Source organism: Oncorhynchus kisutch, linkage group LG28, assembly GCF_002021735.2.
Source record: "Oncorhynchus kisutch isolate 150728-3 linkage group LG28, Okis_V2, whole genome shotgun sequence".
NCBI lineage: Eukaryota > Metazoa > Chordata > Actinopteri > Salmoniformes > Salmonidae > Oncorhynchus > Oncorhynchus kisutch.
The window spans coordinates 47,770,222-47,794,775 of NC_034201.2; the positions used below are offsets into that span (position 1 = coordinate 47,770,222).

At 50.7% G+C, this 24,554-nt stretch overlaps 1 protein-coding gene across 1 annotated transcript in view; it reads left to right on the forward strand.

Moving 5' to 3' along the window:
* The window catches only part of LOC109886096 (reticulon-4 receptor-like 1), a 642,701-nt gene that overhangs the window by 171,103 nt on the left and 447,044 nt on the right, over positions 1–24,554 (forward strand). The window lies entirely within an intron of this gene.

Here is a 24,554-nt window from a genome sequence, read left to right on the forward strand (position 1 = left end):
TCAATGTTACCAACCGATAATGACCAATCTCTCTCCAGGCAGGGCCATTAGCACAGGAAAGACAGATGACACTGTTTATACACCATGAGAGGAAAGGGGCAATAGGAGTCTCTTTAAGTCTCAAATGGTGCCCTATTCCCTTTAAAAAGCACGATTGACCAGTCTCCCTTACGGCTCTGGTCAAAAGTAGTACACATTATAGCAAATAGGACGTCATTTGGGAAGTGACAGGTAGGTCTGTAGTTGCCAAGGAATGCATTTTAATATAATATTTACCAAAGACTACAGAATGTTTACAATGCAATAATCTTCTGTTTGCAGTGTCACTGAGATAATCGCCTTCACCTGCAAATGTATTATTTAGGGATATCAAATCTGTATGCAATGTATCACACACACACACTCACACGCACACACGCACGCACGCACGCACGCACGCACGCACGCACACACACACACACACACACACACACACTCACACTCACACTCACACTCACACTCACACACTCACACTCACACACACACACACACACACACACACTCACACTCACACTCACTCACACTCACACTCACACTCACACACACACTCACACACACACACACACACTCACACTCACACTCACACACACACACCCCTATGGGTGGCCCACGTGCTAAAGCTCTTGTTGACATCAACATGATGACATCATTATATGGTCCCAGCTGCCTGGGGATACATAATCAAATGATCCACAATTTAACATATTACCCATGATGCATCTTGACCTGAGATGGATGGTAACTAAGACATAATGGGCAGTTTATCAATGTCACTTCTCCTGCCAAGACATCCTGAATCTAATGTTGATTATCAATGTCACTTCTCCTGCCTAGACAACCTGAATATAATGAAACACCAATGCTGAATATGTGGTTTAGCCTTCATGTTACCAATGTGGGTCCTGAGTCCTTACTGAAATTTTGTACAAAAAAACACGTCTATTTTATTGATGATCCCACAGGTTTAGGATGATGAAGGGATGGGGAGAAGGAGAGATGGAAGGAAGGGGAAATGGAGGGAAGGAGAGATGGAGGGAAGGAGAGATGGAGGGAAGGAGAGATGGAGAGATGGAGAGATGGAGGGAAGGAGAGATGGAGGGAAGGAGGGATGGAGAGAAGGAGAGATGGAGAGATGGAGAGAAGGAGGGATGGAGAGATGGAGAGATGGAGGGAAGGAGGGAAGGAAAGATGAAGGGAAGGAGAGATGGAGAGAAGGAGAGATGAAGGGAAGGAGGGATGGAGAGATGGAGAGAAGGACAGATGGAGAGATGAAGGGAAGGAGGGATGGAGAGATGAAGGGAAGGAGGGAAGGAGCGATGAAGGGAAGGAGTGATGGAGAGATGAAGGGAAGGAGAGATGAAGGGAAGGAGGGAAGGAGAGATGAAGGGAAGGAGAGATGGAGAGATGAAGGGAAGGAGGGATGGAGAGATGAAGGGAAGGAGAGATGAGAGAAGGAGGGAAGGAGAGATGAAGGGAAGGAGGGATGGAGAGATGAAGGGAAGGAGAGATGGAGAGATGAAGGGAAGGAGGGAAGGAGAGATGAAGGGAAGGAGGGATGGAGAGATGAAGGGAAGGAGAGATGGAGAGATGGAGAGAAGGAGAGATGGAGAGATGGAGAGATGAAGGGAAGGAGAGATGAAGGGAAGGAGAGATGGAGAGATGAAGGGATGAAGGCATGGAGAGATGAAGGGAAGGAGAGATGGAGAGATGGAGAGATGAAGGGAAGGAGAGATGAAGGGATGGAGAGATGGAGGGATGGAGAGATGAAGAGATGTAGAGATGTAGAGATGTAGAGATGAAGGGATGGAGAGATGAAGGGAAGGAGGGAAGGAGGGAAGGAGAGATGAAGGGAAGGAGAGATGGAGAGATGAAGGGAAGGAGGGATGGAGAGATGAAGGGAAGGAGAGATGAGAGAAGGAGGGAAGGAGAGATGAAGGGAAGGAGGGATGGAGAGATGAAGGGAAGGAGAGATGGAGAGATGAAGGGAAGGAGGGAAGGAGAGATGAAGGGAAGGAGGGATGGAGAGATGAAGGGAAGGAGAGATGGAGAGATGGAGAGAAGGAGAGATGGAGAGATGGAGAGATGAAGGGAAGGAGAGATGAAGGGAAGGAGAGATGGAGAGATGAAGGGATGAAGGCATGGAGAGATGAAGGGAAGGAGAGATGGAGAGATGGAGAGATGAAGGGAAGGAGAGATGAAGGGATGGAGAGATGGAGGGATGGAGAGATGAAGAGATGTAGAGATGTAGAGATGTAGAGATGAAGGGATGGAGAGATGAAGGGAAGGAGGGAAGGAGAGATGGAGGGATGGAGAGATGAAGAGATGAAGGGATGGAGAGATGAAGAGATAAGGGATGGAGAGATGAAGGGAAGGAGGGAAGGAGAGATGAAGGGATGGAGAGATGGAGAGATGAAGAGATGAAGAGATGTAGAGATGAAGGGAAGGAGAGATGGAGAGATGAAGGGAAGGAGAGATGAAGGGATGGAGAGATGGAGGGATGGAGAGATGAAGGGGGGAGGGAAAGAGAGATGAAGGGAAGGAGGGAAGGAGAGATGGAGGGATGAAGGGAAGGAGAGAAGGAGGGAAGGAGAGATGGAGGGAAGGAGAGATGGAGGGATGGAGAGATGAAGGGAAGGAGGGAAGGAGAGATGGAGGGATGGAGAGATGAAGAGATGAAGGGATGGAGAGATGGAGGGATGGAGAGATGAAGAGATTAAGGGATGGAGAGATGAAGGGAAGGAGGGAAGGAGAGATGGAGAGATGGAGAGATGAAGAGATGAAGAGATGAAGAGATGTAGAGATGAAGGGAAGGAGAGATGGAGAGATGAAGGGAAGGAGAGATGAAGGGATGGAGAGATGGAGGGAAGGAGAGATGAAGGGAAGGAGGGAAGGAGAGATGAAGGGAAGGAGGGAAGGAGAGATGGAGGGATGAAGGGAAGGAGGGAAGGAGAGATGAAGGGAAGGAGGGAAGGAGAGATGGAGGGAAGGAGAGATGGAGGGAATGAGGAATGGAGAGATGAAGGGAAGGAGAGATGGAGGGAAGGAGGGATGGAGAGATGAAGGGAAGGAGGGATGGAGAGATGAAGGGAAGGAGGGATGGAGAGATGAAGGGATGAAGGGAAGGAGGGATGAAGGGATGGAGAGAAGGAGGGATGGAGAGATGAAGGGAAGGAGAGATGAAGGGAAGGAGGGAAGGAGGGAAGGAGAGATGGAGAGAAGGAGGGATGGAGAGAAGGAGGGAAAGAGAGATGAAGGGAAGGAGAGATGAAGGGAAGGAGGGATGGAGAGAAGGAGGGATGGAGAGATGAAGGGAAGGAGGGAAGGAGAGATGGAGAGATGAAGGGAAGGAGGGATGGAGAGGAGGGATGGAGAGATGGAGGGATGGAGAGATGAAGGGAAGGAGAGATGGAGAGATGAAGGGAAGGAGGGATGGAGAGATGAAGGGAAGGAGAGATGAAGGGAAGGAGGGAAGGAGGGAAGGAGAGATGGAGAGAAGGAGGGATGGAGAGAAGGAGGGAAATAGAGATGAAGGGAGGAGAGATGAAGGGAAGGAGGGATGGAGAGAAGGAGGGATGGAGAGATGAAGGGAAGGAGGGATGAAGGGAAGGAGAGAAGGAGGGATGGAGAGAAGGAGGGATGGAGAGATGAAGGGAAGGAGAGATGAAGGGAAGGAGGGAAAGGAGGGAAGGAGAGATCGAGAGAAGGAGGGATGGAGAGAAGGAGGGAAAGAGAGATGAAGGGAAGGAGAGATGAAGGGAAGGAGGGATGGAGAGAAGGAGGGATGGAGAGATGAAGGGAAGGAGAGATGAAGGGATGGAGAGATGGAGGGAAGGAGAGATGAAGAGATGTAGAGATGAAGGGAAGGAGGGAAGGAGAGAATGAAGGGAAGGAGGGAAGGAGAGATGAAGGAAGGAGAGATGGAGAAGATGAAGGGAATGAGAGATGAACGGAAGGAGAGATGGAGAGATGAAGGGAAGGAGAGATGAAGGGAAGGAGAGATGAAGGGAAGGAGGGAAGGAGAGATGGAGAGATGAAGGGAAGGAGGGATGGAGAGATGGAGAGATGGAGTGATGGAGAGATGAAGGGAAGGAGAGATGGAGAGATGAAGGGAAGGAGGGATGGAGAGATGAAGGGAAGGAGGGATGGAGAGATGAAGGGAAGGAGGGAAGGAGAGATGAAGAGATGGAGGGAAGGAGAGATGGAGGGATGGAGAGAAGGAGGGATGGAGAGATGAAGGGAAGGAGGGAAGGAGAGATGGAGAGATGAAGGGATGGAGAGAAGGAGGGATGGAGAGATGAAGGGAAGGAGAGATGGAGAGATGAAGGGAAGGAGGGATGGAAAGATGAAGGGAAGGAGGGAAGGAGAGATGAAGAGATGGAGGGAAGGAAAGATGGAGGGATGGAGAGAAGGAGGGATGGATGGAGAGATGAAGGGAAGGAGAGATGAAGGGAAGGAGGGATAAAGGGAAGGAGGGATGGAGAGATGGAGGGATGGAGAGATGGAGAGAAGGAGGGATGAAGGGAAGGAGGGATGGAGAGATGAAGGGAAGGAGAGATGAAGGGAAGAAGGGAAGGAGGGATGGAGAGATGAAGGGAAGGAGAGATGAAGGGAAGAAGGGAAGGAGGGAAGGAGAGATGAAGGGAAGGAGAGAAGGAGGGATGGAGAGATGAAGGGAATGATATGCAAACAGCGGGAGATAACACAATGTTCCCAGGTGATCATATTACTCTCTTCTTCCTGCTTTCAGGTTGCCTAGGAGGGAAGGAGAGATGGAGGGAATGAGGAATGGAGAGATGAAGGGAAGGAGAGATGGAGGGAAGGAGGGATGGAGAGATGAAGGGAAGGAGGGATGGAGAGATGAAGGGAAGGAGGGATGGAGAGATGAAGGGATGAAGGGAAGGAGGAATGAGGGATGGAGAGAAGGAGGGATGGAGAGATGAAGGGATGGAGAGATGAAGGGAAGGAGAGATGAAGGGAAGGAGATGAAGGAAGGAGGAAGGAGAGATGGAGAGAAGGAGGGATGGAGAGAAGGAGGGATGGAGAGATGAAGGGACGGAGGGAAGGAGAGATGAAGGGAAGGAGGGATGGAGAGAAGGAGGGATGGAGAGATGAAGGGAAGGAGGGAAGGAGAGATGGAGAGATGAAGGGAAGGAGGGATGGAGAGGAGGGATGGAGAGATGAAGGGAAGGAGAGATGGAGAGATGAAGGGAAGGAGGGATGGAGAGATGAAGGGAAGGAGGGAAGGAGAGATGAAGAGATGGAGGGATAAAGGGAAGGAGGGAGGATGGAGAGATGGAGGGATGGAGAGAAGGAGGGATGAAGGGAAGGAGGGATGGAGAGATGAAGGGAAGGAGAGATGAAGGGAAGAAGGGAAGGAGGGATGGAGAGATGAAGGGAAGGAGAGATGAAGGGAAGAAGGGAAGGAGGGAAGGAGAGATGAAGGGAAGGAGAGAAGGAGGGATGAAGGGTAGGAGGGATGAAGGGAAGGAGGGAAGGAGGGTAAGAGGGATGGAGAGATGGAGAGATGAAGGGAAGGAGGGAAAGAGGGATGAAGGGAAGGAGGGAAGGAGAGATGAAGGGAAGGAGGGATGGAGAGATGGAGAGATGAAGGGAATGATATGCAAACAGCGGGAGATAACACAATGTTCCCAGGTGATCATATTACTCTCTTCTTCCTGCTTTCAGGTTGCCTAGGAGGGAAGGAGAGATGGGGGGAAGGAGAGATGGAGGGAATGAGGAATGGAGAGATGAAGGGAAGGAGAGATGGAGGGAAGGAGGGATGGAGAGATGAAGGGAAGGAGGGATGGAGAGATGAAGGGAAGGAGGGATGGAGAGATGAAGGGAAGGAGGGATGGAGAGATGAAGGGATGAAGGGAAGGAGGGATGAAGGGAAGGAGAGAAGGAGGGATGGAGAGAAGGAGGGATGGAGAGATGAAGGGAAGGAGAGATGAAGGGAAGGAGAGATGAAGGGAAGGAGGGAAGGAGAGATGGAGAGAAGGAGGGATGGAGAGAAGGAGGGATGGAGAGATGAAGGGAAGGAGGGAAGGAGAGATGAAGGGATGGAGAGATGGAGGGAAGGAGAGATGAAGAGATGTAGAGATGAAGGGAAGGAGGGAAGGAGAGATGAAGGGAAGGAGGGAAGGAGAGATGAAGGGAAGGAGAGATGGAGAGATGAAGGGAATGAGAGATGAACGGAAGGAGAGATGGAGAGATGAAGGGAAGGAGGGATGGAGAGATGAAGGGAAGGAGGGAAGGAGAGATGAAGAGATGGAGGGAAGGAGAGATGGAGGGATGGAGAGAAGGAGGGATGGATGGAGAGATGAAGGGAAGGAGGGATAAAGGGAAGGAGGGATGGAGAGATGAAGGGAAGGAGGGATGGAGAGATGGAGGGATGAAGGGAAGGAGGGATGGAGAGATGAAGGGAAGAAGGGAAGGAGAGATGAAGGGAAGGCGGGAAGGAGAGATGGAGAGATGAAGGGAAGGAGGGATGGAGAGATGGAGAGAAGGAGGGATGGAGAGATGAAGGGAAGGAGAGATGAAGGGAAGAAGGGAAGGAGGGAAGGAGAGATGAAGGGAAGGAGGGAAGGAGGGATGAAGGGTAGGAGCGATGAAGGGAAGGAGGGATGAAGGGAAGGAGGGAAGGAGGGAAAGAGGGATGGAGAGATGGAGAGATGAAGGGAAGGAGGGAAAGAGGGATGAAGGGAAGGAGGGAAGGAGAGATGAAGGGAAGGAGGGATGGAAAGATGGAGAGATGAAGGGAATGATATGCAAACAGCAGGAGATAACACAATGTTCCCAGGTGATCATATTACTCTCTTCTTCCTGCTTTCAGGTTGCCTAGGAACACTCTTCCGTCTGTCTGTCTCATTGGGTGGCTAAAGGCCCAGGCATCTGACACTAAATATACATCCACTGGTATCGTCTAAATAAACATATTGTATTGAACCGAGGGACATGGAAGTGAACCCGTAGGTAGTACTGTGTGTCTCCCATAGTTTCTTCTGGACCTGGGGACTGTTAATTAAGAGACCTCCGGGGACATGTCTTGTGGGGTGTCCGTGCTGTGTGCCAGATAGTTGTGCTTTCGGTGCTTTCAAAATCTCTCACATATACAAGTACTGTTAAAGAACACCCTCTGTGTTCTGTTAAACAGGTAACTCTTTATCCACAATTATAGCAGGGGGTGTAAAGACATAACACATACATACATTTTTCCATCAGCATGATCGATAATGTCAAATGACTCACTGAAGTCTAACAAAATAGCCCTCCCAAAATCTGTAGTAAACAAAAAAAGTGTTAAACAAATTTAAATATATTTGATATAATTTATGAAATCATGTAACTACATTTATTTTTTACAAAAAAAAACGAAGTATATTTTATATTTGAGAATCTTCAAAGTAGCCGCTCTTTGCCTTGATGACAGCTTTGCACACTCTTGGCATTCTCTCAACCAGCTTCATGAGGTAGTCACCTGGAATGCATTTAAGTTAACAGGTGTGCCTTGTTGAAAGTTAATTTGTGGAATTTTGAGTCAATCAGTTGTGTTGTGACAACGTAAGGGTGGTATAGAGAAGATGGTGGAGAAGATATTTGGTAAAAGACCAAGTCAATATTATGGCAAGAACAGCTCAAATAAGCAAAGAGAAACGACAGTCCATCATTACTTTAAGACATGAAGGTCAGTCAATCAGGAAAATGTAAACAACTTCTAAAGTTTTTTCAAGTTCAATCGCAAAAACCATCAAGCACTACGATGAAACTGTCTCTCATGAGGACCTCCACAGGAATGGAAGACCCAGAGTTACCTCTGCTGCAGAGGATAAATTCATTAGAGTTACCTGCACCTCAGATTGCAGCCTAAATAAATGCTTCACAGAGTTCAAGTAACAGACACATCTCAACATCAACTGTTCAGAGGAGACTGTGTGAATCAGTACTTGTCTCTCTGCACTGACCTGATTGCAGCTAGCTTGTCTCTCTGCACTGACCTGATTGCAGCTAGCTTGTCTCTCTGCACTGACCTGATTACAGCTAGCTTGTCTCTCTGCACTGAGCTGATTGCAGCTAGCTTGTCTCTCTGCACTGACCTAATTACAGCTAGCTTGTCTCTCTGCACTGACCTGATTGCAGCTAGCTTGTCTCTCTGCACTGACCTGATTACAGCTAGCTTGTCTCTCTGCACTGAGCTGATTGCAGCTAGCTTGTCTCTCTGCACTGACCTAATTACAGCTAGCTTGTCTCTCTGCACTGACCTGATTGCAGCTAGCTTGTCTCTCTGCACTGACCTGATTTCAGCTAGCTTGTCTCTCTGCACTGACCTGATTGCAGCTAGCTTGTCTCTCTGCACTGACCTGATTGCAGCTAGCTTGTCTCTCTGCACTGACCTGATTGCAGCTAGCTTTTCTCTCTGCACTGACCTGATTGCAGCTAGCTTGTCTCTCTACACTGAGCTGATTGCAGCTAGCCTGTCTCTCTGCACTGATCTGATTGCAGCTAGCTCGTCTCTCTGCACTGACCTGATTGCAGCTAGCTTGTCTCTCTGCACTGACCTGATTGCAGCTAGCTTGTCTCTCTGCACTGACCTGATTACAGCTTGCTTGTCTCTCTGCACTGACCTGATTGCAGCTAGCTTGTCTCTCTGCACTCACCTGATTGCAGATAGCTTGTCTCTCTGCACTGACCTGATTGCAGCTAGCTGGTTGCTGATGGGCTGGTCCTGGGGCTGGTTGCTGATGGGTTGGTCCTGGGGCTGGCTGCTGATGGGCTGGTCCTGGGGTTGGTTGCTGATGGGCTGGTTGCTGATGGGCCGGTCCTGGGGTTGGCTGCTGATGGGCTGGTCCTGGGGCTGGTCCTGGGGCTGGTTGCTGACGGGATGGTCCTGGGGCTGGTTGCTGACAGGCTGGTCCAGGGGCTGGTTGCTGATGGGCTGGTCCTGGGGCTGGCTGCTGACGGGCTGGTCCTGGGGCTGGTTGCTGATGGGCTGGTCCTGGGGCTGGCTGCTGATGGGCTGGTCCTGGGGCTGGTTGCTGATGGGTTGGTCCTGGGGCTGGTCCTGGGGCTGGTTGCTGACAGGCTGGTCCTGGGGCTGGTTGCTGATTGGCTGGTCCTGGGGCTGGTCCTGGGGCTGGTTGCTGATTGGCTGGTCCTGGGGCTGGCTGCTGATGGGCTGGTCCTGGGGCTGGTTGCTGACAGGCTGGCCCTGGGGCTGGCTGCTGATGGGCTGGTCCTGGGGCTAGTTGCTGATGGGTTGGTCCTGGGGCTGGCTGCTGATGGGCTGGTCCTGGGGTTGGTTGCTGATGGGCTGGTTGCTGATGGGCCGGTCCTGGGGTTGGCTGCTGATGGGCTGGTCCTGGGGCTGGTCCTGGGGCTGGTTGCTGACGGGATGGTCCTGGGGCTGGTTGCTGACAGGCTGGTCCAGGGGCTGGTTGCTGATGGGCTGGTCCTGGGGCTGGCTGCTGACGGGCTGGTCCTGGGGCTGGTTGCTGATGGGCTGGTCCTGGGGCTGGCTGCTGATGGGCTGGTCCTGGGGCTGGTTGCTGATGGGTTGGTCCTGGGGCTGGTCCTGGGGCTGGTTGCTGACAGGCTGGTCCTGGGGCTGGTTGCTGATTGGCTGGTCCTGGGGCTGGTCCTGGGGCTGGTTGCTGATTGGCTGGTCCTGGGGCTGGCTGCTGATGGGCTGGTCCTGGGGCTGGTTGCTGACAGGCTGGCCCTGGGGCTGGCTGCTGATGGGCTGGTCCTGGGGCTAGTTGCTGATGGGTTGGTCCTGGGGCTGGCTGCTGATGGGCTGGTCCTAGGGTTGGTTGCTGATGGGCTGGTTGCTGATGGGCCGGTCCTGGGGTTGGCTGCTGATGGGCTGGTCCTGGGGCTGGTCCTGGGGCTGGTTGCTGACGGGATGGTCCTGGGGCTGGTTGCTGACAGGCTGGTCCAGGGGCTGGTTGCTGATGGGCTGGTCCTGGGGCTGGCTTCTGACGGGCTGGTCCTGGGGCTGGTTGCTGATGGGCTGGTCCTGGGGCTGGCTGCTGATGGGCTGGTCCTGGGGCTGGTTGCTGATGGGTTGGTCCTGGGGCTGGTCCTGGGGCTGGTTGCTGACAGGCTGGTCCTGGGGCTGGTTGCTGATTGGCTGGTCCTGGGGCTGGTCCTGGGGCTGGTTGCTGATTGGCTGGTCCTGGGGCTGGCTGCTGATGGGCTGGTCCTGGGGCTGGTTGCTGACAGGCTGGTCCTGGGGCTGGTTGCTGATGGGCTGGTCCTGGGGCTGGTTGCTGATGGGCTGGTCCTGGGGCTGGTTGCTGACGGGCTGGTCCTGGCTGCTGACGGGTTGCTCCTGGGGCTGGTTGCTGATGGGCTGGTCCTGGGGCTGGCTGCTGATGGTTTGGTCCTCTGGCTGGTTGCTGATGGGCTGGTCCTGGGGCTGGTTGCTGATGGGCTGGTCCAGGGGCTGGTTGCTGATGGGCTGGTCCTGGGGCTGTCTGCTGATGGGCTGGTCCTCTGGCTGGTTCCTAATGGGCTGGTCCTGGGGCTGGTTGCTGATGGGCTGGTTGCTGAAGGGCTGGTCCTGGGGCTGGTTGCTGATGGGCTGGTCCTGGGGCTGGTTGCTGATGGGCTGATCCTGGGGCTGGTTACTGATAGGCTGGTCCTGGGGCTGGTTGCTGATGGGCTGGTCCTGGGGCTGGTCCTGGGCCTGGTCCTGGGGCTGGTTGCTGACAGGCTGGTTGCTGATGGGTTGGCCCGGTGGCTGGTCCTGGGGCTGGTTGCTGATGGGCTGGTCTTGGGTCTGGTTGCTGATGGGCTGGTCCTGTGGCTGGTCCTGGGGCTGGTTGCTGATGGGCTGGTCCTGGGGCTGGCTGCTGATGGGCTGGTCCTGGGGCTGGTTGCTGATGGGCTGGTCCTGGGGCTGGTTGCTGATGGGCTGGTTGCTGATGGGCTGGTCCTGGGGCTGGCTGCTGATGGGCTGGTCCTGGGGCTGGTTGCTGATGGGCTGGTCCTGGGGCTGGTTGCTGATGGGCTGGTTGCTGATGGGCTGGTTGCTGATGGGCTGGTCCTGGGGCTGGCTGCTGATGGGCTGGTCCTGGGGCTGGCTGCTGATGGGCTGGTCCTGGGGCTGGCTGCTGATGGGCTGGTCCAGGGGCTGGTTGCTGATGGGCTGGTCCTGGGGCTGTTTGCTGATGGGCTGGTCCTGGGGCTGTTTGCTGACGGGGCTAGTCCTGGGGCTGGTTGCTGACGGGCCGGTCCTGGGGCTGGTTGCTGACAGGCTGGTCCTGGGGCTGGTTGCTGATGGGCTGGTCCTGGGGCTGGTTGCTGATGGGCTGGTCCTGGGGCTGGTTGCTGACGGGCTGGTCCTGGCTGCTGACGGTTGCTCCTGGGGCTGGTTGCTGATGGGCTGGTCCTGGGGCTGGCTGCTGATGGTTTGGTCCTCTGGCTGGTTGCTGATGGGCTGGTCCTGGGGCTGGTTGCTGATGGGCTGGTCCAGGGGCTGGTTGCTGATGGGCTGGTCCTGGGGCTGTCTGCTGATGGGCTGGTCCTCTGGCTGGTTCCTAATGGGCTGGTCCTGGGGCTGGTTGCTGATGGGCTGGTTGCTGAAGGGCTGGTCCTGGGGCTGGTTGCTGATGGGCTGGTCCTGGGGCTGGTTGCTGATGGGCTGATCCTGGGGCTGGTTACTGATAGGCTGGTCCTGGGGCTGGTTGCTGATGGGCTGGTCCTGGGGCTGGTCCTGGGCCTGGTCCTGGGGCTGGTTGCTGACAGGCTGGTTGCTGATGGGTTGGCCCGGTGGCTGGTCCTGGGGCTGGTTGCTGATGGGCTGGTCTTGGGTCTGGTTGCTGATGGGCTGGTCCTGTGGCTGGTCCTGGGGCTGGTTGCTGATGGGCTGGTCCTGGGGCTGGCTGCTGATGGGCTGGTCCTGGGGCTGGTTGCTGATGGGCTGGTCCTGGGGCTGGTTGTTGATGGGCTGGTTGCTGATGGGCTGGTCCTGGGGCTGGCTGCTGATGGGCTGGTCCTGGGGCTGGTTGCTGATGGGCTGGTCCTGGGGCTGGTTGCTGATGGGCTGGTTGCTGATGGGCTGGTTGCTGATGGGCTGGTCCTGGGGCTGGCTGCTGATGGGCTGGTCCTGGGGCTGGCTGCTGATGGGCTGGTCCTGGGGCTGGCTGCTGATGGGCTGGTCCAGGGGCTGGTTGCTGATGGGCTGGTCCTGGGGCTGTTTGCTGATGGGCTGGTCCTGGGGCTGTTTGCTGACGGGCTAGTCCTGGGGCTGGTTGCTGACGGGCCGGTCCTGGGACTCTACCCCGGCCAGGTGCAAGGACGAGTGTGGGAAAATACTGCATTTTTTACAATGTATCAAATATTGTATAGAAATAATGTAGTGTAATAACATTGTGCAGGTTCACACAAGACATTGTGTAGTTTCACACACTACAACGGGTAAAGAGTGCGAGAAAAGTGGAAGACAGCACCAAGAACCTGTCTGTCTCCCTGCCTATGTTGAAACAGCAGGTCCAGGGAGGAGGAAGACAGAGGGAAGGCACAAACACAATGAATATGTGTTATTTTACATGTTCTTCACAGAAAATGGGCCAAGGCCATTGAGTCTCAGGCCAAGGCCATTGAGTCTCAGGCCAAGGCCTAGGAGTCTCAGGCCAAGGCCATTGAGTCTCAGGTCAAGGCCATTGAGTCTCAGGCCAAGGTCATTGAGTCTCAGGCCAAGGCCATTGAGTCTCAGGTCGAAAAATAATTCCTTCTAGTAAACATTGAAAATGGAGCCCACAGACCCGAACACCACACAAGGGTTAACTAACTACTGCCATCAGAAGAAACCCTTGGTGTCCTAACTCACTACTGCTATCAGAAGAAACCCTTGGTGTCCTAACTCACTACTGCTATCAGAAGAAACCCTTGTTGTCCTAACTCTCTACTGCTATCAGAAGAAACCCTTGTTGTCTCAACTCACTACTGCTATCAGAAGAAACCCTTGTTATCCTAACTCACTACTGCTATCAGAAGAAACCCTTGTTATCCTAACTCACTACTGCTATCAGAAGAAACCCTTGTTATCCTAACTCACTACTGCTATCAGAAGAAACCCTTGTTATCCTAACTCACTACTGCTATCAGAAGAAACCCTTGTTGTCTCAACTCACTACTGCTATCAGAAGAAACCCTTGTTATCCTAACTCACTACTGCCATCAGAAGAAACCCTTGTTATCCTAACTCACTACTGCTATCAGAAGAAACCCTTGTTATCCTAACTCACTACTGCCATCAGAAGAAACCCTTGTTATCCTAACTCTCTACTGCTATCAGAAGAAACCCTTGTTGTCTCAACTCACTACTGCTATCAGAAGAAACCCTTGTTATCCTAACTCACTACTGCCATCAGAAGAAACCCTTGTTATCCTAACTCACTACTGCTATCAGAAGAAACCCTTGTTATCCTAACTCACTACTGCTATCAGAAGAAACCCTTGTTATCCTAACTCACTACTGCTATCAGAAGAAACCCTTGGTGTCCTAACTCACTACTGCTATCAGAAGAAACCCTTGTTGTCCTAACTCTCTACTGCTATCAGAAGAAACCCTTGTTGTCTCAACTCACTACTGCTATCAGAAGAAACCTTGTTATCCTAACTCACTACTGCTATCAGAAGAAACCCTTGTTATCCTAACTCACTACTGCTATCAGAAGAAACCCTTGTTATCCTAACTCACTACTGCTATCAGAAGAAACCCTTGTTGTCTCAACTCACTACTGCTATCAGAAGAAACCCTTGTTATCCTAACTCACTACTGCTATCAGAAGAAACCCTTGTTATCCTAACTCACTACTGCTATCAGAAGAAACCCTTGTTGTCTCAACTCACTACTGCTATCAGAAGAAACCCTTGTTATCCTAACTCACTACTGCTATCAGAAGAAACCCTTGTTGTCCTAACTCTCTACTGCTATCAGAAGAAACCCTTGTTGTCCTAACTCTCTACTGCTATCAGAAGAAACCCTTGTTATCCTAACTCACTACTGCTATCAGAAGAAACCCTTGTTGCTTTTATATAATCTCAGATTGAACTATTTCTCGAGCTCAATCAAACCCCTGGAATGTCTCCTACTCCAGTAAGGGAATCAAATGCTTGTCTAAGAGGCCAAATGATTTCATACAGGCCAAGATTAAGGAAGTGCAATATTCAACATCTAGGGCAACTTACAAATAACATCTGGGATTTGGATATGTCATATTAACTTTCTTCAACCGCAGATTTACTAAAACAACAGTTTGACACTTCAGAGTTTAGTCTTCATTCAACTCGACAAGCTGAGAATCAAATGAGTAAATCTCGATACAAACATTATGAACGTGGAGAGAAATCATGGAAAATGCTAGTCACACCGGCTGCGCCAGAGAACCGCAAACAAAACTATACCCGAGATAACTGACAAGCTGGGAAACACATGCATCATTTCGGAGGTCAGTTGATGCTTTCATAACTTTCATTTATGATACACGTCGGAGTCCGTCGGCAATGCCACCTTACTCCACACCTTCTTTGAGAACTTAGAGCTTGTATACATGTTTGACCCTTTAGCTGGTCTTCCAGAGGTCCATGTTCTACTAAAGACGGTTGGTAAATATCCGGGTTGAAGGTTACTCTACAATTTTTTTTTTTTATTGATGTCTTTTAATCTTGCTGCAAATTTGTTTTAGTCATGTGCCCTTCAGAGTGACGACTCAGAAATTGAAATATTTGGGAATTCGGGTCACACAATTTCAAAGATCTCTAATAAAGTTGTTGGTATAAAAGTTCAATATTCCTAGATCCCATTTCTTTAGATACCTGCAACGGCGTAGTTTTGTATCTTCGAGTCACTTCCCATCACGCCCACCTACCTCCCTTCGAGATTATATTTGTATATTATATTATATATATTATTATATTTCTTAAAGTGAACCCTCATATTAAATGGAGTATAAGCTTGATCTATACATTATTAAACTCACACAATCTGGATTCCTTGAACTCTCTTAAAAAGAACCAATGGGAAGAGGATTTAGGTGAACAACTTTCAGACTAGACTTGTCAGAGTATGCTTCAGAGAATACATCTATATCATCTATATCATCTATATCATCTATATCATCTATATCATCTTCATCATCTATATCATCTATATCATCTCTATCATCTCTATCATCTCTATCATCTATATCATCTTCATCATCTATATCATCTCTATCATCTCTATCATCTCTATCATCTATATCATCTATATCATCTCTATCATCTCTATCATCTATATCATCTATATCATCTATATCATCTCTATCATCTCTATCATCTCTATCATCTATATCATCTCTATCATCTATATCATCTATATCATCTATATCATCTTCATACACCTTCATCTATATATCTAAGACATGCTGTAATTCAATTTAAAATACTTCATCAGCTGTATTGGTCAAAACATTTTTTTTTATCCAAGACCAGAAATAGATCTGACTTGTGACCGATGTAAGCAGGCTCCTGCTACTTTTGGACATGTTTTGGACATGAGTGGCCCCTATAAACAGATCTATGGAGTGGTACCACAGGAGGCCCCTCTAAACAGATCTATGGAGTGGTACCACAGGAGGCCCCTCTAAACAGATCTATGGAGTGGCACTACAGGAGGCCCCTCTAAACAGATCTATGGAGTGGTACCACAGGAGGCCCCTCTAAACAGATCTATGGAGTGGCACTACAGGAGGCCCCTCTAAACAGATCTATGGAGTGGTACCACAGGAGGCCCCTCTAAACAGATCTATGGAGTGGTACCACAGGAGGCCCCTCTAAACAGATCTATGGAGTGGCACTACAGGAGGCCCCTCTAAACAGATCTATGGAGTGGCACTACACGAGGCCCCTCTAAACAGATCTATGGAGTGGCACTACAGGAGGCCCCTCTAAACAGATCTATGGAGTGGTACCACAGGAGGCCCCTCTAAACAGATCTATGGAGTGGTACCACAGGAGGCCCCTCTAAACAGATCTATGGAGTGGTACAACAGGAGGCCCCTCTAAACAGATCTATGGAGTGGCACTACAGGAGGCCCCTCTAAACAGATCTATGGAGTGGTACCACAGGAGGCCCCTCTAAACAGATCTATGGAGTGGCACTACAGGAGGCCCCTCTAAACAGATCTATGGAGTGGTACCACAGGAGGCCCCTCTAAACAGATCTATGTAGTGGTACCACAGGAGGCCCCTCTAAACAGATCTATGGAGTGGTACCACAGGAGGCCCCTCTAAACAGATCTATGGAGTGGCACTACAGGAGGCCCCTCTAAACAGATCTATGGAGTGGTACCACAGGAGGCCCCTCTAAACAGATCTATGGAGTGGCACTACAGGAGGCCCCTCTAAACAGATCTATGGAGTGGCACCACAGGAGGCCCCTCTAAACAGTTCAATGGAGTGGTACCACAGGAGGCCCCTCTAAACAGATCTATGGAGTGGCACTACAGGAGGCCCCTCTAAACAGATCTATGGAGTGGCACTACAGGAGGCCCCTCTAAACAGATCTATGGAGTGGTACCACAGGAGGCCCCTCTAAACAGATCTATGGAGTGGCACTACAGGAGGCCCCTCTAAACAGATCTATGGAGTGGCACCACAGGAGGCCCCTCTAAACAGTTCTATGGAGTGGCACCACAGGAGGCCCCTCTAAACAGTTCTATGGAGTGGCAACACAGGAGGCCCCTCAGTTCTATGGAGTGGCACTACAGGAGGCCCCTCAGTTCTATGGAGTGGTACCACAGGAGGCCCCTCTAAACAGTTCTATGGAGTGGCACCACTGGAGGCCCCTCTAAACAGTTCTATGGAGTGGCACCACAGGAGGCCCCTCTAAACAGATCTATGGAGTGGTACCACAGGAGGCCCCTCTAAACAGATCTATGGAGTGGTACCACAGGAGGCCCCTCTAAACAGATCTATGGAGTGGCACTACAGGAGGCCCCTCTAAACAGATCTATGGAGTGGCACCACAGGAGGCCCCTCTAAACAGTTCTATGGAGTGGCACCACAGGAGGCCCCTCTAAACAGTTCTATGGAGTGGCACCACAGGAGGCCCCTCTAAACAGTTCTATGGAGTGGCACCACAGGAGGCCCCTCTAAACAGTTATATGGAGTGGCACCACAGGAGGCCCCTCAGTTCTATGTGCAACAGGCTGGCATTTACTGCGCTTCTAGCTAGACGTCTTCTACTGCTTCAGTAGAAGGATCGGTCTCCTCCTACTTTTAATCACCGGCTAAACGAAGTTAAGCATAAAAACATGTTTTGTTTAAATAAACCAAACTTTTGTAAAAGACATGGCCCCAGCTAATTTCAAAACTCCACAAACAAACCCAAATTAGAATTTTTATAATTTTGTTTCTACTGTTTGTTTGTTTGTTGTCATTAGTATTTTTGTACTATGTGATTATATATCTCATTATATACCAAGCCTGCTTTAAGTCTGGTTTTGGGGTGGGACTCTGTTAGAGCAGGGGGGGGTGATTATATATCTCATTGTATACCAAGCCTGCTTTAAGTCTGGTTTTGGGGTGGGACTCTGTTAGAGCAGGGGGGGGGGGTGATTATATATCTCATTGTATACCAAGCCTGCTTTAAGTCTGGTTTTGGGGTGGGACTCTGTTAGAGCAGGGGGGGTGATTATATATCTCATTGTATACCAAGCCTGCTTTAAGTCTGGTTTTGGGGTGGGACTCTGTTAGAGCAGGGGGGGGGGGTGATTATATATCTCATTGTATACCAAGCCTGCTTTAAGTCTGGTTTTGGGGTGGGACTCTGTTAGAGCAGGGGGGGGTGATTATATATCTCATTGTATACCAAGCCTGCTTTAAGTCTGGTTTTGGGGTGGGACTCTGTTAGAGCAGGGGGGGGGTGATTATATATCTCATTGTATACCAAGCCTGCTTTAAGTCTGGTTTTGGGGTGGGACTCTGTTAGAGCAGGGGGGGGGGGGTGATTATATATCTCATTGTATACCAAGCCTGCTTTAAGTCTGGTTTTGGGGTGGGACTCTGTTAGAGCAGGGGGTTGGTGATTATATATCTCATTGTATACCAAGCCTGCTTTAAGTCTGGTTTTGGGGTGGGACTCTGTTAGAGCAGGGGGGGGGGGTGATTATATATCTCATTGTATACCAAGCCTGCTTTAAGTCTGGTTTTGGGGTGGGACTCTGTTAGAGCAGGGGGGGGGGGGGTGATTATATATCTCATTGTATACCAAGCCTGCTTTAAGTCTGGTTTTGGGGTGGGACTCTGTTAGAGCAGGGGGGGGGGGGTGATTATATATCTCATTGTATACCAAGCCTGCTTTAAGTCTGGTTTTGGGGTGGGACTCTGTTAGAGCAGGGGGGGGGGTGATTATATATCTCATTGTATACCAAGCCTGCTTTAAGTCTGGTTTTGGGGTGGGGACTCTGTTAGAGCAGGGGGGGGTGATTATATATCTCATTGTATACCAAGCCTGCTTTAAGTCCGGTTTTGGGGTGGGACTCTGTTAGAGCAGGGGGGGGGGGGGTGATTAAATATCTCATTGTATACCAAGCCTGCTTTAAGTCTGGTTTTGGGGTGGGACTCTGTTAGAGCAGGGGGGGGGTGATTATATATCTCATTGTATACCAAGCCTGCTTTAAGTCTGGTTTTGGGGTGGGACTCTGTTAGAGCAGGGGGGGGTGATTATATATCTCATTGTATACCAAGCCTGCTTTAAGTCTGGTTTTGGGGTGGGACTCTGTTAGAGCAGGGGGGGGGGGGGTGATTATATATCTCATTGTATACCAAGCCTGCTTTAAGTCTGGTTTTGGGGTGGGACTCTGTTAGAGCAGGGGGGGGGTGATTATATATCTCATTGTATACCAAGCCTGCTTTAAGTCTGGTTTTGGGGTGGGACTCTGTTAGAGCAGGGGGGGGGGGTGATTATATATCTCATTGTATACCAAGCCTGCTTTAAGTCTGGTTTTGGGGTGGGACTCTGTTAGAGCAGGGGGGGGGGGTGATTATATATCTCATTGTATACCAAGCCTGCTTTAAGTCTGGTTTTGGGGTGGGACTCTGTTAGAGCAGGGGGGGGGGGTGATTATATATCTCATTGTATACCAAGCCTGCTTTAAGTCTGGTTTTGGGGTGGGACACTGTTAAAGCAGGGGGGGGTGATTATATATCTCATTGTATACCAAGCCTGCTTTAAGTCTGGTTTTGGGGTGGGACACTGTTAAAGCAGGGGGGGGGTGATTATATATCTCATTGTATACCAAGCCTGCTTTAAGTCTGGTTTTGGGGTGGGACTCTGTTAGAGCAGGGGGGGGGGGGTGATTATATATCTCATTGTATACCAAGCCTGCTTTAAGTCTGGTTTTGGGGTGGGACTCTGTTAGAGCAGGGGGGGGGGGGGGGTGATTATATATCTCATTGTATACCAAGCCTGCTCTAAGTCTGGTTTTGGGGTGGGACTCTGTTAGAGCAGGGGGGGGGGTGATTATATATCTCATTGTATACCAAGCCTGCTTTAAGTCTGGTTTTGGGGTGGGACTCTGTTAGAGCAGGGGGGGGGGGGTGATTATATATCTCATTGTATACCAAGCCTGCTTTAAGTCTGGTTTTGGGGTGGGACTCTGTTAGAGCAGGGGGGGGGGTGATTATATATCTCATTGTATACCAAGCCTGCTTTAAGTCTGGTTTTGGGGTGGGACTCTGTTAGAGTGGGGGGGGGGGGTGATTATATATCTCATTGTATACCAAGCCTGCTTTAAGTCTGGTTTTGGGGTGGGACTCTGTTAGAGCAGGGGGGGGGGGGGTGATTATATATGTCATTGTATACCAAGCCTGCTTTAAGTCTGGTTTTGGGGTGGGACTCTGTTAGAGCAGGGGGGGGGGTGATTATATATCTCATTGTATACCAAGCCTGCTTTAAGTCTGGTTTTGGGGTGGGACTCTGTTAGAGCAGGGGGGGGTGATTATATATCTCATTGTATACCAAGCCTGCTTTAAGTCTGGTTTTGGGGTGGGACTCTGTTAGAGCAGGGGGGGGGGGGGTGATTATATATCTCATTGTATACCAAGCCTGCTTTAAGTCTGGTTTTGGGGTGGGACTCTGTTAGAGCAGGGGGGGGGGGGGGGTGATTATATATCTCATTGTATACCAAGCCTGCTTTAAGTCTGGTTTTGGGGTGGGACTCTGTTAGAGCAGGGGGGGGGGGGGGGGGGGGGGGATTATATATCTCATTGTATACCAAGCCTGCTTTAAGTCTGGTTTGGGGTGGGACTCTGTTAGAGCAGGGGGGGGTGATTATATATCTCATTGTATACCAAGCCTGCTTTAAGTCTGGTTTTGGGTGGGACTCTGTTAGAGCAGGGGGGGGGTGATTATATATCTCATTGTATACCAAGCCTGCTTTAAGTCTGGTTTTGGGGTGGGACTCTGTTAGAGCAGGGGGGGTGATTATATATCTCATTGTATACCAAGCCTGCTTTAAGTCTGGTTTTGGGGTGGGACTCTGTTAGAGCAGGGGGGGGGGGTGGTGATTATATATCTCATTGTATACCAAGCCTGCTTTAAGTCTGGTTTTGGGGTGGGACTCTGTTAGAGCAGGGGGGGGGTGATTATAAATCTCATTGTATACCAAGCCTGCTTTAAGTCTGGTTTTGGGGTGGGACTCTGTTAGAGCAGGGGGGGGGGTGATTATATATCTCATTGTATACCAAGCCTGCTTTAAGTCTGGTTTTGGGGTGGGACTCTGTTAGAGCAGGGGGGGATGATTATATATCTCATTGTATACCAAGCCTGCTTTAAGTCTGGTTTGGGGTGGGACTCTGTTAGAGCAGGGGGGGGGGGGGGTGATTATATATCTCATTGTATACCAAGCCTGCTTTAAGTCTGGTTTTGGGGTGGGACTCTGTTAGAGCAGGGGGGGGGGGGGGGGTGATTATATATCTCATTGTATACCAAGCCTGCTTTAAGTCTGGTTTTTGGGGTGGGACTCTGTTAGAGCAGGGGGGGGGGGGTGATTATATATCTCATTGTATACCAAGCCTGCTTTAAGTCTGGTTTTGGGGTGGGACTCTGTTAGAGCAGGGGGGGGGTGATTATATATCTCATTGTATACCAAGCCTGCTTTAAGTCTGGTTTTGGGGTGGGACTCTGTTAGAGCAGGGGGGGGGGGTGATTATATATCTCATTGTATACCAAGCCTGCTTTAAGTCTGGTTTTGGGGTGGGACTCTGTTAGAGCAGGGGGGGGTGATTATATATCTCACTGTATACCAAGCCTGCTTTAAGTCTGGTTTTGGGGTGGGACTCTGTTAGAGCAGGGGGGGTGATTATATATCTCATTGTATACCAAGCCTGCTTTAAGTCTGGTTTTGGGGTAGGACTCTGTTAGAGTAGGGGGGGGGGTGATTATATATCTCATTGTATACCAAGCCTGCTTTAAGTCTGGTTTTGGGGTGGGACTCTGTTAGAGCAGGGGGGGGGGGGTGATTATATATCTCATTGTATACCAAGCCTGCTTTAAGTCTGGTTTTGTGGTGGGACTCTGTTAGAGCAGGGGGGGGGGGGTGATTATATATCTCATTGTATACCAAGCCTGCTTTAAGTCTGGTTTTGGGGTGGGACTCTGTTAGAGCAGGGGGGGGTGATTATATATCTCACTGTATACCAAGCCTGCTTTAAGTCTGGTTTTGGGGTGGGACTCTGTTAGAGCAGGGGGGGGTGATTATATATCTCATTGTATACCAAGCCTGCTTTAAGTCTGGTTTTGGGGTGGGACTCTGTTAGAGCAGGGGGGGGGTGATTATATATCTCATTGTATACCAAGCCTGCTTTAAGTCTGGTTTTGGGGTGGGACTCTGTTAGAGCAGGGGGGGGGGGGGTGATTATATATCTCATTGTATACCAAGCCTGCTTTAAGTCTGGTTTTGGGGTGGGACTCTGTTAGAGCGGGGGGGGGGGTGATTATATATCTCATTGTATACCAAGCCTGCTTTAAGTCTGGTTTTGGGGTGGGACTCTGTTAGAGCAGGGGGGAGGGTGATTATATATCTCATTGTATACCAAGCCTGCTTTAAGTCTGGTTTTGGGGTGGGACTCTGTTAGAGCAGGGGGGGATGATTATATATCTCATTGTATACCAAGCCTGCTTTAAGTCTGGTTTTGGGGTGGGACTCTGTTAGAGCAGGGGGGGGGGGGGGGTGATTATATATCTCATTGTATACCAAGCCTGCTTTAAGTCTGGTTTTGGGGTGGGACTCTGTTAGAGCAGGGGGGGGGGGGGTGTGATTATATATCTCATTGTATACCAAGCCTGCTTTAAGTCTGGTTTTGGGGTGGGACTCTGTTAGAGCAGGGGGGGGGGGGGGGGTGATTATATATCTCATTGTATACCAAGCCTGCTTTAAGTCTGGTTTTGGGGTGGGACTCTGTTAGAGCAGGGGGGGGGTGATTATATATCTCATTGTATACCAAGCCTGCTTTAAGTCTGGTTTTGGGGTGGGACTCTGTTAGAGCAGGGGGGGGGGTGATTATATATCTCATTGTATACCAAGCCTGCTTTAAGTCTGGTTTTGGGGTGGGACTCTGTTAGAGCAGGGGGGGGTGATTATATATCTCACTGTATACCAAGCCTGCTTTAAGTCTGGTTTTGGGGTGGGACTCTGTTAGAGCAGGGGGGGGGTGATTATATATCTCATTGTATACCAAGCCTGCTTTAAGTCTGGTTTTGGGGTAGGACTCTGTTAGAGTAGGGGGGGGGGTGATTATATATCTCATTGTATACCAAGCCTGCTTTAAGTCTGGTTTTGGGGTGGGACTCTGTTAGAGCAGGGGGGGGGGGGTGATTATATATCTCATTGTATACCAAGCCTGCTTTAAGTCTGGTTTTGGGGTGGGACTCTGTTAGAGCAGGGGGGGGGGTGATTATATATCTCATTGTATACCAAGCCTGCTTTAAGTCTGGTTTTGGGGTGGGACTCTGTTAGAGCAGGGGGGGGTGATTATATATCTCACTGTATACCAAGCCTGCTTTAAGTCTGGTTTTGGGGTGGGACTCTGTTAGAGCAGGGGGGGGTGATTATATATCTCATTGTATACCAAGCCTGCTTTAAGTCTGGTTTTGGGGTGGGACTCTGTTAGAGCAGGGGGGGGTGATTATATATCTCATTGTATACCAAGCCTGCTTTAAGTCTGGTTTTGGGGTGGGACTCTGTTAGAGCAGGGGGGGGGGGGTGATTATATATCTCATTGTATACCAAGCCTGCTTTAAGTCTGGTTTTGGGGTGGGACTCTGTTAGAGCGGGGGGGGGGGGTGATTATATATCTCATTGTATACCAAGCCTGCTTTAAGTCTGGTTTTGGGGTGGGACTCTGTTAGAGCAGGGGGGGTGATTTGGTAGGGGGGGGTGATTTGGTAGGGTTGGGGTTGAGGGGGGGTGATTTGGGTTGGGGTGTTTTGAGGGAGGGGTCAGCCTGGAGGTAAGGACACAGAGGGAGGGGTCAGCCTGGAGGTAAGGACACAGAGGGAGGGGTCAGCCTGGAGGTAAGGACACAGAGCGAGGGGTCAGCCTGGAGGTAAGGACACAGAGGGAGGGGTCAGCCTGGAGGTAAGGACACAGAGGGAGGGGTCAGACTGGAGGTAAGGACACAGAGGGAGGGGTCAGCCTGGAGGTAAGGACACAGAGGGAGGGGTCAGCCTGGAGGTAAGGACACAGAGGGAGGGGTCATCCTGGAGGTAAGGACACAGAGGGAGGGGTCAGCCTGGAGGTAAGGACACAGAGGGAGGGGTCAGCCTGGAGGTAAGGACACAGAGGGAGGGGTCAGCCTGGAGGTAAGGACACAGAGGGAGGGGTCAGCCTGGAGGTAAGGACACAGAGGGAGGGGTCAGACTGGAGGTAAGGACACAGAGGGAGGGGTCAGACTGGAGGTAAGGACACAGAGGGAGGGGTCAGACTGGAGGTAAGGACACAGAGGGAGGGGTCAGACTGGAGTTAAGGACACAGAGGGAGGGTCAGACTGGAGGTAAGGACACAGAGGGAGGGGTCAGACTGGAGGTAAGGACACAGAGGGAGGGGTCAGACTGGAGTTGAGGGGCGGGGAGAGAGGTAAACAGTCTCCTGTGATAGGTGGCGGCAGCAGGCTGGAGGTAAGGACACAGAGGGAGGGGTCAGACTGGAGGTAAGGACACAGAGGGAGGGGTCAGACTGGAGTTGAGGGGCGGGGAGAGAGGTAAACAGTCTCCTGTGATAGGTGGCGGCAGCAGGTCATGTGATCATGTGATTATGACCAGTCATGATCAGGAGCAGTGGAGCGTAGGGATTTTTCACCTTGACCAGAAATGGCTGGAAGTTGTCCTTGGGGGGTGTGTGTGTGCGTGTGTGTGTGTGTGTGTATGTGTGTGTGTGTGTGTGTGTGTGCGTGTGTGTGTGTGTGTGTGTGTGTGGAAGACTTGCTTTGCCAGTCTCTGATTATTTAGTATATTAGGTCACATATAA